At 48.3% G+C, this 12,859-nt stretch overlaps 22 non-coding genes across 22 annotated transcripts; 13 read left to right on the top strand and 9 right to left on the bottom strand.

Annotated features, from left to right (window-relative positions):
- Positions 1 to 181: 181 nt before the first annotated feature.
- Positions 182 to 253, bottom strand: trnag-ucc (transfer RNA glycine (anticodon UCC)). Its single transcript has one exon. It is a non-coding gene; the product is annotated as a tRNA-Gly (tRNA).
- A 541-nt stretch (positions 254 to 794) lies between these two features.
- Positions 795 to 867, top strand: trnav-uac (transfer RNA valine (anticodon UAC)). Its single transcript has one exon. It is a non-coding gene; the product is annotated as a tRNA-Val (tRNA).
- A 735-nt stretch (positions 868 to 1,602) lies between these two features.
- trnag-ucc (transfer RNA glycine (anticodon UCC)) lies at positions 1,603 to 1,674 on the bottom strand. Its single transcript has one exon. It is a non-coding gene; the product is annotated as a tRNA-Gly (tRNA).
- A 539-nt stretch (positions 1,675 to 2,213) lies between these two features.
- Positions 2,214 to 2,286, top strand: trnal-uaa (transfer RNA leucine (anticodon UAA)). The gene has a single exon. It is a non-coding gene; the product is annotated as a tRNA-Leu (tRNA).
- Positions 2,287 to 2,856: 570 nt separating this feature from the next.
- On the top strand, positions 2,857 to 2,928 carry trnad-guc (transfer RNA aspartic acid (anticodon GUC)). Its single transcript has one exon. It is a non-coding gene; the product is annotated as a tRNA-Asp (tRNA).
- A 93-nt stretch (positions 2,929 to 3,021) lies between these two features.
- Positions 3,022 to 3,093, bottom strand: trnag-ucc (transfer RNA glycine (anticodon UCC)). Its single transcript has one exon. It is a non-coding gene; the product is annotated as a tRNA-Gly (tRNA).
- A 541-nt stretch (positions 3,094 to 3,634) lies between these two features.
- Positions 3,635 to 3,707, top strand: trnav-uac (transfer RNA valine (anticodon UAC)). The gene has a single exon. It is a non-coding gene; the product is annotated as a tRNA-Val (tRNA).
- Positions 3,708 to 4,442: 735 nt separating this feature from the next.
- Positions 4,443 to 4,514, bottom strand: trnag-ucc (transfer RNA glycine (anticodon UCC)). The gene has a single exon. It is a non-coding gene; the product is annotated as a tRNA-Gly (tRNA).
- Positions 4,515 to 5,055: 541 nt separating this feature from the next.
- Positions 5,056 to 5,128, top strand: trnav-uac (transfer RNA valine (anticodon UAC)). The gene has a single exon. It is a non-coding gene; the product is annotated as a tRNA-Val (tRNA).
- Positions 5,129 to 5,863: 735 nt separating this feature from the next.
- Positions 5,864 to 5,935, bottom strand: trnag-ucc (transfer RNA glycine (anticodon UCC)). The gene has a single exon. It is a non-coding gene; the product is annotated as a tRNA-Gly (tRNA).
- A 541-nt stretch (positions 5,936 to 6,476) lies between these two features.
- On the top strand, positions 6,477 to 6,549 carry trnav-uac (transfer RNA valine (anticodon UAC)). Its single transcript has one exon. It is a non-coding gene; the product is annotated as a tRNA-Val (tRNA).
- Positions 6,550 to 7,119: 570 nt separating this feature from the next.
- Positions 7,120 to 7,191, top strand: trnad-guc (transfer RNA aspartic acid (anticodon GUC)). Its single transcript has one exon. It is a non-coding gene; the product is annotated as a tRNA-Asp (tRNA).
- Positions 7,192 to 7,284: 93 nt separating this feature from the next.
- trnag-ucc (transfer RNA glycine (anticodon UCC)) lies at positions 7,285 to 7,356 on the bottom strand. The gene has a single exon. It is a non-coding gene; the product is annotated as a tRNA-Gly (tRNA).
- A 541-nt stretch (positions 7,357 to 7,897) lies between these two features.
- trnal-uaa (transfer RNA leucine (anticodon UAA)) lies at positions 7,898 to 7,970 on the top strand. The gene has a single exon. It is a non-coding gene; the product is annotated as a tRNA-Leu (tRNA).
- Positions 7,971 to 8,540: 570 nt separating this feature from the next.
- Positions 8,541 to 8,612, top strand: trnad-guc (transfer RNA aspartic acid (anticodon GUC)). The gene has a single exon. It is a non-coding gene; the product is annotated as a tRNA-Asp (tRNA).
- Positions 8,613 to 8,705: 93 nt separating this feature from the next.
- Positions 8,706 to 8,777, bottom strand: trnag-ucc (transfer RNA glycine (anticodon UCC)). The gene has a single exon. It is a non-coding gene; the product is annotated as a tRNA-Gly (tRNA).
- A 541-nt stretch (positions 8,778 to 9,318) lies between these two features.
- trnav-uac (transfer RNA valine (anticodon UAC)) lies at positions 9,319 to 9,391 on the top strand. The gene has a single exon. It is a non-coding gene; the product is annotated as a tRNA-Val (tRNA).
- Positions 9,392 to 10,126: 735 nt separating this feature from the next.
- Positions 10,127 to 10,198, bottom strand: trnag-ucc (transfer RNA glycine (anticodon UCC)). Its single transcript has one exon. It is a non-coding gene; the product is annotated as a tRNA-Gly (tRNA).
- Positions 10,199 to 10,739: 541 nt separating this feature from the next.
- trnav-uac (transfer RNA valine (anticodon UAC)) lies at positions 10,740 to 10,812 on the top strand. The gene has a single exon. It is a non-coding gene; the product is annotated as a tRNA-Val (tRNA).
- A 570-nt stretch (positions 10,813 to 11,382) lies between these two features.
- On the top strand, positions 11,383 to 11,454 carry trnad-guc (transfer RNA aspartic acid (anticodon GUC)). Its single transcript has one exon. It is a non-coding gene; the product is annotated as a tRNA-Asp (tRNA).
- Positions 11,455 to 11,547: 93 nt separating this feature from the next.
- Positions 11,548 to 11,619, bottom strand: trnag-ucc (transfer RNA glycine (anticodon UCC)). The gene has a single exon. It is a non-coding gene; the product is annotated as a tRNA-Gly (tRNA).
- A 541-nt stretch (positions 11,620 to 12,160) lies between these two features.
- On the top strand, positions 12,161 to 12,233 carry trnav-uac (transfer RNA valine (anticodon UAC)). Its single transcript has one exon. It is a non-coding gene; the product is annotated as a tRNA-Val (tRNA).
- Positions 12,234 to 12,859: the final 626 nt, after the last annotated feature.

The following is a 12,859-nucleotide window of genomic DNA, read 5'->3' as shown; positions in this document are numbered from 1 at the left end:
ACCTCACCCAGGGGCTTCCTAGTTAGTATAGTGGTTAGTATCTCCGCCTGTCACGCGGAAGACCGGGGTTCGATTCCCCGACGGGGAGATTGTGATTTTTTTCGGTTCTAACGACAGACGTGACAGAGGCGGCCAAAGCTTGAAAAGCAAAATGTTGCCAAGTACAATGCGCCAAAAGCCATGCATTGGCCGGGAATCGAACCCGGGTCAACTGCTTGGAAGGCAGCTATGCTCACCACTATACCACCAATGCTACACACTTAACCACAGAAAGTGCAATACACAGTAACCTGGCCAAGTCCTTCAAACAGATGAAGAGATTCCTTTCAAAAGGAGTCAAACTGCTGAAAGGAACAGTTTCACAGGCTGATGCACACAACTGCAGAGCTGCTACCTCAGCCCTGATCCGCATTGTTGTCTGATGCAAAATAGGACCCAGCTATGCCTTCGTAAGCAGTGAAGTGGACAGTATCTATGCCTTTCACGCGGAAGACCGGGATTGGATTCCCCGATGGAGAGGTTGTCTTTTATTCTGTTCTTTCGACAGAAGTGTAAAAATGTACGAAACAAATCTTTGCCAAGTGTGACGAACCAAAGGTCCTGCGTTTGCCTGGAAACCGACCCGGGGCAACAGCTTGGAGGCAGCTATGCTATCACCTGTGTCACCAACGCTGCAAAAGCCACCGATGTTGACTCTGTTTCAAGGACCGAGGTACAAAGTTTCAGGTGGGACGTTGGTCCCGAAACCTGTCGTTGTCATTGTAGGACACAAGCACACAACTGCCCAGGGCCTGGTTTCTGTGGTGTAGTGGTTATCACATTCGCTTTACACGCGAAAGGTCCCTGGTTCGAAACCAGGCAGAAACAGTGACTTTTGGGTTGGATTTTGATAGTTCTAGTTTTCGTTTTGGCCTCTCTGGCGGACACACTGTTAAAAGGAACACTGGAGAATGCAGGCATCGATCCTGCTACCACTTACACGCTGAGCCAGCGCTCCACCATTTGACCTAATTACCCCTGGGGAAGAATTTGATGTTTGCATGTCATGGCAAGAACATAACAATTTACAAGGTCAAAGAGCGCTGGCAGTCCACGCCTACACTCTCTGGACTTTCATTCTAGCGTTCCGAGTTCAAATCCCGATGGATCCTGTCTTTCCGAAAAGACAAAAAAGGGGCGTGGCCTTTGTACTCCATGTCATGCTTCAGAAAAGAAAAGCCACTGTGCAGTAGTGACTCAAGGGCATGGTGTTTGCTGACAATATTTGAGATGTTGAGATGCCTGACCAAGTCCTTCAACTGAGAAAGAGTTTCCTTTCACAAGGAGTCAGACTTCTGAAAGAATGAGCATGACAGACTGATGCAGAAAGATGCAGATCTGCAACCTCAGCCCAGATCCGTACTGTCATCTGTTGCTGAAGAACCTCACCCAGGGGCTTCCTCGTTAGTATAGTGGTTAGTATCTCCGCCTGTCACGCGGAAGACTGGGGTTCGATTCCCCGACGGGGAGATTGTGATTTTTTTCGGTTCTAACGACAGACGTGACAGAGGCGGCCAAAGCTTGAAAAGCAAAATGTTGCCAAGTACAATGCGCCAAAAGCCATGCATTGGCCGGGAATCGAACCCGGGTCAACTGCTTGGAAGGCAGCTATGCTCACCACTATACCACCAATGCTACACACTTAACCACAGAAAGTGCAATACACAGTAACCTGGCCAAGTCCTTCAAACATGAAGAGATTCCTTTCAAAAGGAGTCAAACTGCTGAAAGGAACAGTTTCACAGGCTGATGCACACAACTGCAGAGCTGCTACCTCAGCCCTGATCCGCATTGTTGTCTGATGCAAAATAGGACCCAGCTATGCCTTCGTAAGCAGTGAAGTGGACAGTATCTATGCCTTTCACGCGGAAGACCGGGATTGGATTCCCCGATGGAGAGGTTGTCTTTTATTCTGTTCTTTCGACAGAAGTGTAAAAATGTACGAAACAAATCTTTGCCAAGTGTGACGAACCAAAGGTCCTGCGTTTGCCTGGAAACCGACCCGGGGCAACAGCTTGGAGGCAGCTATGCTATCACCTGTGTCACCAACGCTGCAAAAGCCACCGATGTTGACTCTGTTTCAAGGACCGAGGTACAAAGTTTCAGGTGGGACGTTGGTCCCGAAACCTGTCGTTGTCATTGTAGGACACAAGCTCACAACTGCCCAGGGCCTGGTTTCTGTAGTGTAGTGGTTATCACATTCGCTTTAAACGCGAAAGGTCCCTGGCTCGAAACCAGGCAGAAACAGTGACTTTTGGGTTGGATTTTGATAGTTCTAGTTTTCGTTTTGGCCTCTCTGGCGGACACACTGTTAAAAGGAACACTGGAGAATGCAGGCATCGATCCTGCTACCACTTACACGCTGAGCCAGCGCTCCACCATTTGAGCTAATTACCCCTGGGGAAGAATTTGATGTTTGCCTGTCATGGCAAGAACATAACAATTTACAAGGTCAAAGAGCGCTGGCAGTCTACGCCTACACTCTCTGGACTTTCATTCTAGCGTTCCGAGTTCAAATCCCGATGGATCCTGTCTTTCCGAAAAGACAAAAAAGGGGCGTGGCCTTTGTACTCCATGTCATGCTTCAGAAAAGAAAAGCCACTGTGCAGTAGTGACTCAAGGGCATGGTGTTTGCTGACAATATTTGAGATGTTGAGATGCCTGACCAAGTCCTTCAACTGAGAAAGAGTTTCCTTTCACAAGGAGTCAGACTTCTGAAAGAATGAGCATGACAGACTGATGCAGAAAGATGCAGATCTGCAACCTCAGCCCAGATCCGTACTGTCATCTGTTGCTGAAGAACCTCACCCACGGGCTTCCTCGTTAGTATAGTGGATAGTATCTCCGCCTGTCACGCGGAAGACCGGGGTTCGATTCCCCGACGGGGAGATTGTGATTTTTTTCGGTTCTAACGACAGACGTGACAGAGGCGTCCAAAGCTTGAAAAGCAAAATGTTGCCAAGTACAATGCGCCGAAAGCCATGCATTGGCCGGGAATCGAACCCTGGTCAACTGCTTGGAAGGCAGCTATGCTCACCACTATACCACCAATGCTACACACTTAACCACAGAAAGTGCAATACACAGTAACCTGGCCAAGTCCTTCAAACAGATGAAGAGATTCCTTTCAAAAGGAGTCAAACTGCTGAAAGGAACAGCTTGACAGGCTGATGCACACAACTGCAGAGCTGCTACCTCAGCCCTGATCCGCATTGTTGTCTGATGCAAAATAGGACCCAGCTATGCCTTCGTAAGCAGTGAAGTGGACAGTATCTATGCCTTTCACACGGAAGACCGGGATTGGATTCCCCGATGGAGAGGTTGTCTTTTATTCTGTTCTTTCGATAGAAGTGTAAAAATGTACGAAACAAATCTTTGCCAAGTGAGATGAACCAAAGGTCCTGCGTTTGCCTGGAAACCGACCCGGGGCAACAGCTTGGAGGCAGCTATGCTATCACCTGTGTCACCAACGCTGCAAAAGCCACCGATGTTGACTCTGTTTCAAGGACCGAGGTACAAAGTTTCAGGTGGGACGTTGGTCCCGAAACCTGTCGTTGTCATTGTAGGACACAAGCACACAACTGCCCAGGGCCTGGTTTCTGTAGTGTAGTGGTTATTACGTTTGCTTTACACGCAAAAGGTCCCTGGTTTGAAACCAGGCAGATACAGTGACTTTTGGGTTGGATTTTGATAGTTCTAGTTTTCGTTTTGGCCTCTCTGGTGGACACACTGTTAAAAGGAACACTGGAGAATGCAGGCATCGATCCTGCTACCACTTACACGCTGAGCCAGCGCTCCACCATTTGAGCTAATTACCCCTGGGGAAGAATTTGATGTTTGCCTGTCATGGCAAGAACATAACAATTTACAAGGTCAAAGAGCGCTGGCAGTCCACGCCTACACTCTCTGGACTTTCATTCTAGCGTTCCGAGTTCAAATCCCGATGGATCCTGTCTTTCCGAAAAGACAAAAAAGGGGCGTGGCCTTTGTACTCCATGTCATGCTTCAGAAAAGAAAAGCCACTGTGCAGTAGTGACTCAAGGGCATGGTGTTTGCTGACAATATTTGAGATGTTGAGATGCCTGACCAAGTCCTTCAACTGAGAAAGAGTTTCCTTTCACAAGGAGTCAGACTTCTGAAAGAATGAGCATGACAGACTGATGCAGAAAGATGCAGATCTGCAACCTCAGCCCAGATCCGTACTGTCATCTGTTGCTGAAGAACCTCACCCAGGGGCTTCCTCGTTAGTATAGTGGTTAGTATCTCCGCCTGTCACGCGGAAGACAGGGGTTCGATTCCCAGACGGGGAGATTGTGATTTTTTTCGGTTCTAACGACAGACGTGACAGAGGCGGCCAAAGCTTGAAAAGCAAAATGTTGCCAAGTACAATGCGCCAAAAGCCATGCATTGGCCGGGAATCGAACCCGGGTCAACTGCTTGGAAGGCAGCTATGCTCACCACTATACCACCAATGCTACACACTTAACCACAGAAAGTGCAATACACAGTAACCTGGCCAAGTCCTTCAAACAGATGAAGAGATTCCTTTCAAAAGGAGTCAAACTGCTGAAAGGAACAGTTTCACAGGCTGATGCACACAACTGCAGAGCTGCTACCTCAGCCCTGATCCGCATTGTTGTCTGATGCAAAATAGGACCCAGCTATGCCTTCGTAAGCAGTGAAGTGGACAGTATCTATGCCTTTCACGCGGAAGACCGGGATTGGATTCCCCGATGGAGAGGTTGTCTTTTATTCTGTTCTTTCGACAGAAGTGTAAAAATGTACGAAACAAATCTTTGCCAAGTGTGACGAACCAAAGGTCCTGCGTTTGCCTGGAAACCGACCCGGGGCAACAGCTTGGAGGCAGCTATGCTATCACCTGTGTCACCAACGCTGCAAAAGCCACCGATGTTGACTCTGTTTCAAGGACCGAGGTACAAAGTTTCAGGTGGGACGTTGGTCCCGAAACCTGTCGTTGTCATTGTAGGACACAAGCACACAACTTCCCAGGGCCTGGTTTCTGTAGTGTAGTGGTTATCACATTCGCTTTACACGCGAAAGGTCCCTGGTTCGAAACCAGGCAGAAACAGTGACTTTTGGGTTGGATTTTGATAGTTCTAGTTTTCGTTTTGGCCTCTCTGGCGGACACACTGTTAAAAGGAACACTGGAGAATGCAGGCATCGATCCTGCTACCACTTACACGCTGAGCCAGCGCTCCACCATTTGAGCTAATTACCCCTGGGGAAGAATTTGATGTTTGCCTGTCATGGCAAGAACATAACAATTTACAAGGTCAAAGAGCGCTGGCAGTCCACGCCTACACTCTCTGGACTTTCATTCTAGCGTTCCGAGTTCAAATCCCGATGGATCCTGTCTTTCCGAAAAGACAAAAAAGGGGCGTGGCCTTTGTACTCCATGTCATGCTTCAGAAAAGAAAAGCCACTGTGCAGTAGTGACTCAAGGGCATGGTGTTTGCTGACAATATTTGAGATGTTGAGATGCCTGACCAAGTCCTTCAACTGAGAAAGAGTTTCCTTTCACAAGGAGTCAGACTTCTGAAAGAATGAGCATGACAGACTGATGCAGAAAGATGCAGATCTGCAACCTCAGCCCAGATCCGTACTGTCATCTGTTGCTGAAGAACCTCACCCATGGGCTTCCTAGTTAGTATAGTGGTTAGTATCTCCGCCTGTCACGCGGAAGACCGGGGTTCGATTCCCCGACGGGGAGATTGTGATTTTTTTCGGTTCTAACGACAGACGTGACAGAGGCGGCCAAAGCTTGAAAAGCAAAATGTTGCCAAGTACAATGCGCCAAAAGCCATGCATTGGCCGGGAATCGAACCCGGGTCAACTGCTTGGAAGGCAGCTATGCTCACCACTATACCACCAATGCTACACACTTAACCACAGAAAGTGCAATACACAGTAACCTGGCCAAGTCCTTCAAACAGATGAAGAGATTCCTTTCAAAAGGAGTCAAACTGCTGAAAGGAACAGTTTCACAGGCTGATGCACACAACTGCAGAGCTGCTACCTCAGCCCTGATCCGCATTGTTGTCTGATGCAAAATAGGACCCAGCTATGCCTTCGTAAGCAGTGAAGTGGACAGTATCTATGCCTTTCACGCGGAAGACCGGGATTGGATTCCCCGATGGAGAGGTTGTCTTTTATTCTGTTCTTTCGACAGAAGTGTAAAAATGTACGAAACAAATCTTTGCCAAGTGTGACGAACCAAAGGTCCTGCGTTTGCCTGGAAACCGACCCGGGGCAACAGCTTGGAGGCAGCTATGCTATCACCTGTGTCACCAACGCTGCAAAAGCCACCGATGTTGACTCTGTTTCAAGGACCGAGGTACAAAGTTTCAGGTGGGACGTTGGTCCCGAAACCTGTCGTTGTCATTGTAGGACACAAGCACACAACTGCCCAGGGCCTGGTTTCTGTGGTGTAGTGGTTATCACATTCGCTTTACACGCGAAAGGTCCCTGGTTCGAAACCAGGCAGAAACAGTGACTTTTGGGTTGGATTTTGATAGTTCTAGTTTTCGTTTTGGCCTCTCTGGCGGACACACTGTTAAAAGGAACACTGGAGAATGCAGGCATCGATCCTGCTACCACTTACACGCTGAGCCAGCGCTCCACCATTTGACCTAATTACCCCTGGGGAAGAATTTGATGTTTGCATGTCATGGCAAGAACATAACAATTTACAAGGTCAAAGAGCGCTGGCAGTCCACGCCTACACTCTCTGGACTTTCATTCTAGCGTTCCGAGTTCAAATCCCGATGGATCCTGTCTTTCCGAAAAGACAAAAAAGGGGCGTGGCCTTTGTACTCCATGTCATGCTTCAGAAAAGAAAAGCCACTGTGCAGTAGTGACTCAAGGGCATGGTGTTTGCTGACAATATTTGAGATGTTGAGATGCCTGACCAAGTCCTTCAACTGAGAAAGAGTTTCCTTTCACAAGGAGTCAGACTTCTGAAAGAATGAGCATGACAGACTGATGCAGAAAGATGCAGATCTGCAACCTCAGCCCAGATCCGTACTGTCATCTGTTGCTGAAGAACCTCACCCAGGGGCTTCCTCGTTAGTATAGTGGTTAGTATCTCCGCCTGTCACGCGGAAGACCGGGGTTCGATTCCCCGACGGGGAGATTGTGATTTTTTTCGGTTCTAACGACAGACGTGACAGAGGCGGCCAAAGCTTGAAAAGCAAAATGTTGCCAAGTACAATGCGCCAAAAGCCATGCATTGGCCGGGAATCGAACCCGGGTCAACTGCTTGGAAGGCAGCTATGCTCACCACTATACCACCAATGCTACACACTTAACCACAGAAAGTGCAATACACAGTAACCTGGCCAAGTCCTTCAAACAGATGAAGAGATTCCTTTCAAAAGGAGTCAAACTGCTGAAAGGAACAGTTTCACAGGCTGATGCACACAACTGCAGAGCTGCTACCTCAGCCCTGATCCGCATTGTTGTCTGATGCAAAATAGGACCCAGCTATGCCTTCGTAAGCAGTGAAGTGGACAGTATCTATGCCTTTCACGCGGAAGACCGGGATTGGATTCCCCGATGGAGAGGTTGTCTTTTATTCTGTTCTTTCGACAGAAGTGTAAAAATGTACGAAACAAATCTTTGCCAAGTGTGACGAACCAAAGGTCCTGCGTTTGCCTGGAAACCGACCCGGGGCAACAGCTTGGAGGCAGCTATGCTATCACCTGTGTCACCAACGCTGCAAAAGCCACCGATGTTGACTCTGTTTCAAGGACCGAGGTACAAAGTTTCAGGTGGGACGTTGGTCCCGAAACCTGTCGTTGTCATTGTAGGACACAAGCTCACAACTGCCCAGGGCCTGGTTTCTGTAGTGTAGTGGTTATCACATTCGCTTTAAACGCGAAAGGTCCCTGGCTCGAAACCAGGCAGAAACAGTGACTTTTGGGTTGGATTTTGATAGTTCTAGTTTTCGTTTTGGCCTCTCTGGCGGACACACTGTTAAAAGGAACACTGGAGAATGCAGGCATCGATCCTGCTACCACTTACACGCTGAGCCAGCGCTCCACCATTTGAGCTAATTACCCCTGGGGAAGAATTTGATGTTTGCCTGTCATGGCAAGAACATAACAATTTACAAGGTCAAAGAGCGCTGGCAGTCTACGCCTACACTCTCTGGACTTTCATTCTAGCGTTCCGAGTTCAAATCCCGATGGATCCTGTCTTTCCGAAAAGACAAAAAAGGGGCGTGGCCTTTGTACTCCATGTCATGCTTCAGAAAAGAAAAGCCACTGTGCAGTAGTGACTCAAGGGCATGGTGTTTGCTGACAATATTTGAGATGTTGAGATGCCTGACCAAGTCCTTCAACTGAGAAAGAGTTTCCTTTCACAAGGAGTCAGACTTCTGAAAGAATGAGCATGACAGACTGATGCAGAAAGATGCAGATCTGCAACCTCAGCCCAGATCCGTACTGTCATCTGTTGCTGAAGAACCTCACCCAGGGGCTTCCTCGTTAGTATAGTGGATAGTATCTCCGCCTGTCACGCGGAAGACCGGGGTTCGATTCCCCGACGGGGAGATTGTGATTTTTTTCGGTTCTAACGACAGACGTGACAGAGGCGTCCAAAGCTTGAAAAGCAAAATGTTGCCAAGTACAATGCGCCGAAAGCCATGCATTGGCCGGGAATCGAACCCTGGTCAACTGCTTGGAAGGCAGCTATGCTCACCACTATACCACCAATGCTACACACTTAACCACAGAAAGTGCAATACACAGTAACCTGGCCAAGTCCTTCAAACAGATGAAGAGATTCCTTTCAAAAGGAGTCAAACTGCTGAAAGGAACAGCTTGACAGGCTGATGCACACAACTGCAGAGCTGCTACCTCAGCCCTGATCCGCATTGTTGTCTGATGCAAAATAGGACCCAGCTATGCCTTCGTAAGCAGTGAAGTGGACAGTATCTATGCCTTTCACACGGAAGACCGGGATTGGATTCCCCGATGGAGAGGTTGTCTTTTATTCTGTTCTTTCGATAGAAGTGTAAAAATGTACGAAACAAATCTTTGCCAAGTGAGATGAACCAAAGGTCCTGCGTTTGCCTGGAAACCGACCCGGGGCAACAGCTTGGAGGCAGCTATGCTATCACCTGTGTCACCAACGCTGCAAAAGCCACCGATGTTGACTCTGTTTCAAGGACCGAGGTACAAAGTTTCAGGTGGGACGTTGGTCCCGAAACCTGTCGTTGTCATTGTAGGACACAAGCACACAACTGCCCAGGGCCTGGTTTCTGTAGTGTAGTGGTTATTACGTTTGCTTTACACGCAAAAGGTCCCTGGTTTGAAACCAGGCAGATACAGTGACTTTTGGGTTGGATTTTGATAGTTCTAGTTTTCGTTTTGGCCTCTCTGGTGGACACACTGTTAAAAGGAACACTGGAGAATGCAGGCATCGATCCTGCTACCACTTACACGCTGAGCCAGCGCTCCACCATTTGAGCTAATTACCCCTGGGGAAGAATTTGATGTTTGCCTGTCATGGCAAGAACATAACAATTTACAAGGTCAAAGAGCGCTGGCAGTCCACGCCTACACTCTCTGGACTTTCATTCTAGCGTTCCGAGTTTAAATCCCGATGGATCCTGTCTTTCCGAAAAGACAAAAAAGGGGCGTGGCCTTTGTACTCCATGTCATGCTTCAGAAAAGAAAAGCCACTGTGCAGTAGTGACTCAAGGGCATGGTGTTTGCTGACAATATTTGAGATGTTGAGATGCCTGACCAAGTCCTTCAACTGAGAAAGAGTTTCCTTTCACAAGGAGTCAGACTTCTGAAAGAATGAGCATGACAGACTGATGCAGAAAGATGCAGATCTGCAACCTCAGCCCAGATCCGTACTGTCATCTGTTGCTGAAGAACCTCACCCAGGGGCTTCCTCGTTAGTATAGTGGATAGTATCTCCGCCTGTCACGCGGAAGACAGGGGTTTGATTCCCCGACGGGGAGATTGTGATTTTTTTCGGTTCTAACGACAGACGTGACAGAGGCGGCCAAAGCTTGAAAAGCAAAATGTTGCCAAGTACAATGCGCCAAAAGCCATGCATTGGCCGGGAATCGAACCCGGGTCAACTGCTTGGAAGGCAGCTATGCTCACCACTATACCACCAATGCTACACACTTAACCACAGAAAGTGCAATACACAGTAACCTGGCCAAGTCCTTCAAACAGATGAAGAGATTCCTTTCAAAAGGAGTCAAACTGCTGAAAGGAACAGTTTCACAGGCTGATGCACACAACTGCAGAGCTGCTACCTCAGCCCTGATCCGCATTGTTGTCTGATGCAAAATAGGACCCAGCTATGCCTTCGTAAGCAGTTTAGTGGACAGTATCTATGCCTTTCACGCGGAAGACCGGGATTGGATTCCCCGATGGAGAGGTTGTCTTTTATTCTGTTCTTTCGACAGAAGTGTAAAAATGTACGAAACAAATCTTTGCCAAGTGTGACGAACCAAAGGTCCTGCGTTTGCCTGGAAACCGACCCGGGGCAACAGCTTGGAGGCAGCTATGCTATCACCTGTGTCACCAACGCTGCAAAAGCCACCGATGTTGACTCTGTTTCAAGGACCGAGGTACAAAGTTTCAGGTGGGACGTTGGTCCCGAAACCTGTCGTTGTCATTGTAGGACACAAGCACACAACTGCCCAGGGCCTGGTTTCTGTAGTGTACTGGTTGTCACATTCGCTTTACACGCGAAAGGTCCCTGGTTCGAAACCAGGCAGAAACAGTGACTTTTGGGTTGGATTTTGATAGTTCTAGTTTTCGTTTTGGCCTCTCTGGCGGACTCACTGTTAAAAGGAACACTGGAGAATGCAGGCATCGATCCTGCTACCACTTACACGCTGAGCCAGCGCTCCACCATTTGAGCTAATTCCCCCTGGGGAAGAATTTGATGTTTGCCTGTCATGGCAAGAACATAACAATTTACAAGGTCAAAGAGCGCTGGCAGTACACGCCTACACTCTCTGGACTTTCATTCTAGCGTTCCGAGTTCAAATCCCGATGGATCCTGTCTTTCCGAAAAGACAAAAAAGGGGCGTGGCCTTTGTACTCCATGTCATGCTTCAGAAAAGAAAAGCCACTGTGCAGTAGTGACTCAAGGGCATGGTGTTTGCTGACAATATTTGAGATGTTGAGATGCCTGACCAAGTCCTTCAACTGAGAAAGAGTTTCCTTTCACAAGGAGTCAGACTTCTGAAAGAATGAGCATGACAGACTGATGCAGAAAGATGCAGATCTGCAACCTCAGCCCAGATCCGTACTGTCATCTGTTGCTGAAGAACGTCACCCAGGGGCTTCCTCGTTAGTATAGTGGATAGTATCTCCGCCTGTCACGCGGAAGACCGGGGTTCGATTCCCCGACGGGGAGATTGTGATTTTTTTCGGTTCTAACGACAGACGTGACAGAGGCGGCCAAAGCTTGAAAAGCAAAATGTTGCCAAGTACAATGCGCCAAAAGCCATGCATTGGCCGGGAATCGAACCCGGGTCAACTGCTTGGAAGGCAGCTATGCTCACTACTATACCACCAATGCTACACACTTAACCACAGAAAGTGCAATACACAGTAACCTGGCCAAGTCCTTCAAACAGATGAAGAGATTCCTTTCAAAAGGAGTCAAACTGCTGAAAGGAACAGTTTCACAGGCTGATGCACACAACTGCAGAGCTGCTACCTCAGCCCTGATCCGCATTGTTGTCTGATGCAAAATAGGACCCAGCTATGCCTTCGTAAGCAGTTTAGTGGACAGTATCTATGCCTTTCACGCGGAAGACCGGGATTGGATTCCCCGATGGAGAGGTTGTCTTTTATTCTGTTCTTTCGACAGAAGTGTAAAAATGTACGAAACAAATCTTTGCCAAGTGTGACGAACCAAAGGTCCTGCGTTTGCCTGGAAACCGACCCGGGGCAACAGCTTGGAGGCAGCTATGCTATCACCTGTGTCACCAACGCTGCAAAAGCCACCGATGTTGACTCTGTTTCAAGGACCGAGGTACAAAGTTTCAGGTGGGATGTTGGTCCAGAAACCTGTCGTTGTCATTGTAGGACACAAGCACACAACTGCCCAGGGCCTGGTTTCTGTAGTGTAGTGGTTATCACGTTTGCTTTACACGCAAAAGGTCCCTGGTTTGAAACCAGGCAGATACAGTGACTTTTGGTTGGATTTTGATAGTTCTAGTTTTCGTTTTGGCCTCTCTGGCGGACACACTGTTAAAAGGAACACTGGAGAATGCAGGCATCGATCCTGCTACCACTTACACGCTGAGCCAGCGCTCCACCATTTGAGCTAATTACCCCTGGGGAAGAATTTGATGTTTGCCTGTCATGGCAAGAACATAACAATTTACAAGGTCAAAGAGCGCTGGCAGTCCACGCCTACACTCTCTGGACTTTCATTCTAGCGTTCCGAGTTCAAATCCCGATGGATCCTGTCTTTCCGAAAAGACAAAAAAGGGGCGTGGCCTTTGTACTCCATGTCATGCTTCAGAAAAGAAAAGCCACTGTGCAGTAGTGACTCAAGGGCATGGTGTTTGCTGACAATATTTGAGATGTTGAGATGCCTGACCAAGTCCTTCAACTGAGAAAGAGTTTCCTTTCACAAGGAGTCAGACTTCTGAAAGAATGAGCATGACAGACTGATGCAGAAAGATGCAGATCTGCAACCTCAGCCCAGATCCTTACTGTCATCTGTTGCTGAAGAACCTCACCCAGGGGCTTCCTCGTTAGTATAGTGGATAGTATCTCTGCCTGTCACGCGGAAGACCGGGGTTCGA

The sequence above is a fragment of the Salminus brasiliensis genome, chromosome 2 (assembly GCF_030463535.1).
Source record: "Salminus brasiliensis chromosome 2, fSalBra1.hap2, whole genome shotgun sequence".
NCBI classification, from domain to species: domain Eukaryota; kingdom Metazoa; phylum Chordata; class Actinopteri; order Characiformes; family Bryconidae; genus Salminus; species Salminus brasiliensis.
This window is presented reverse-complemented; position numbering and strand designations above follow the sequence as displayed.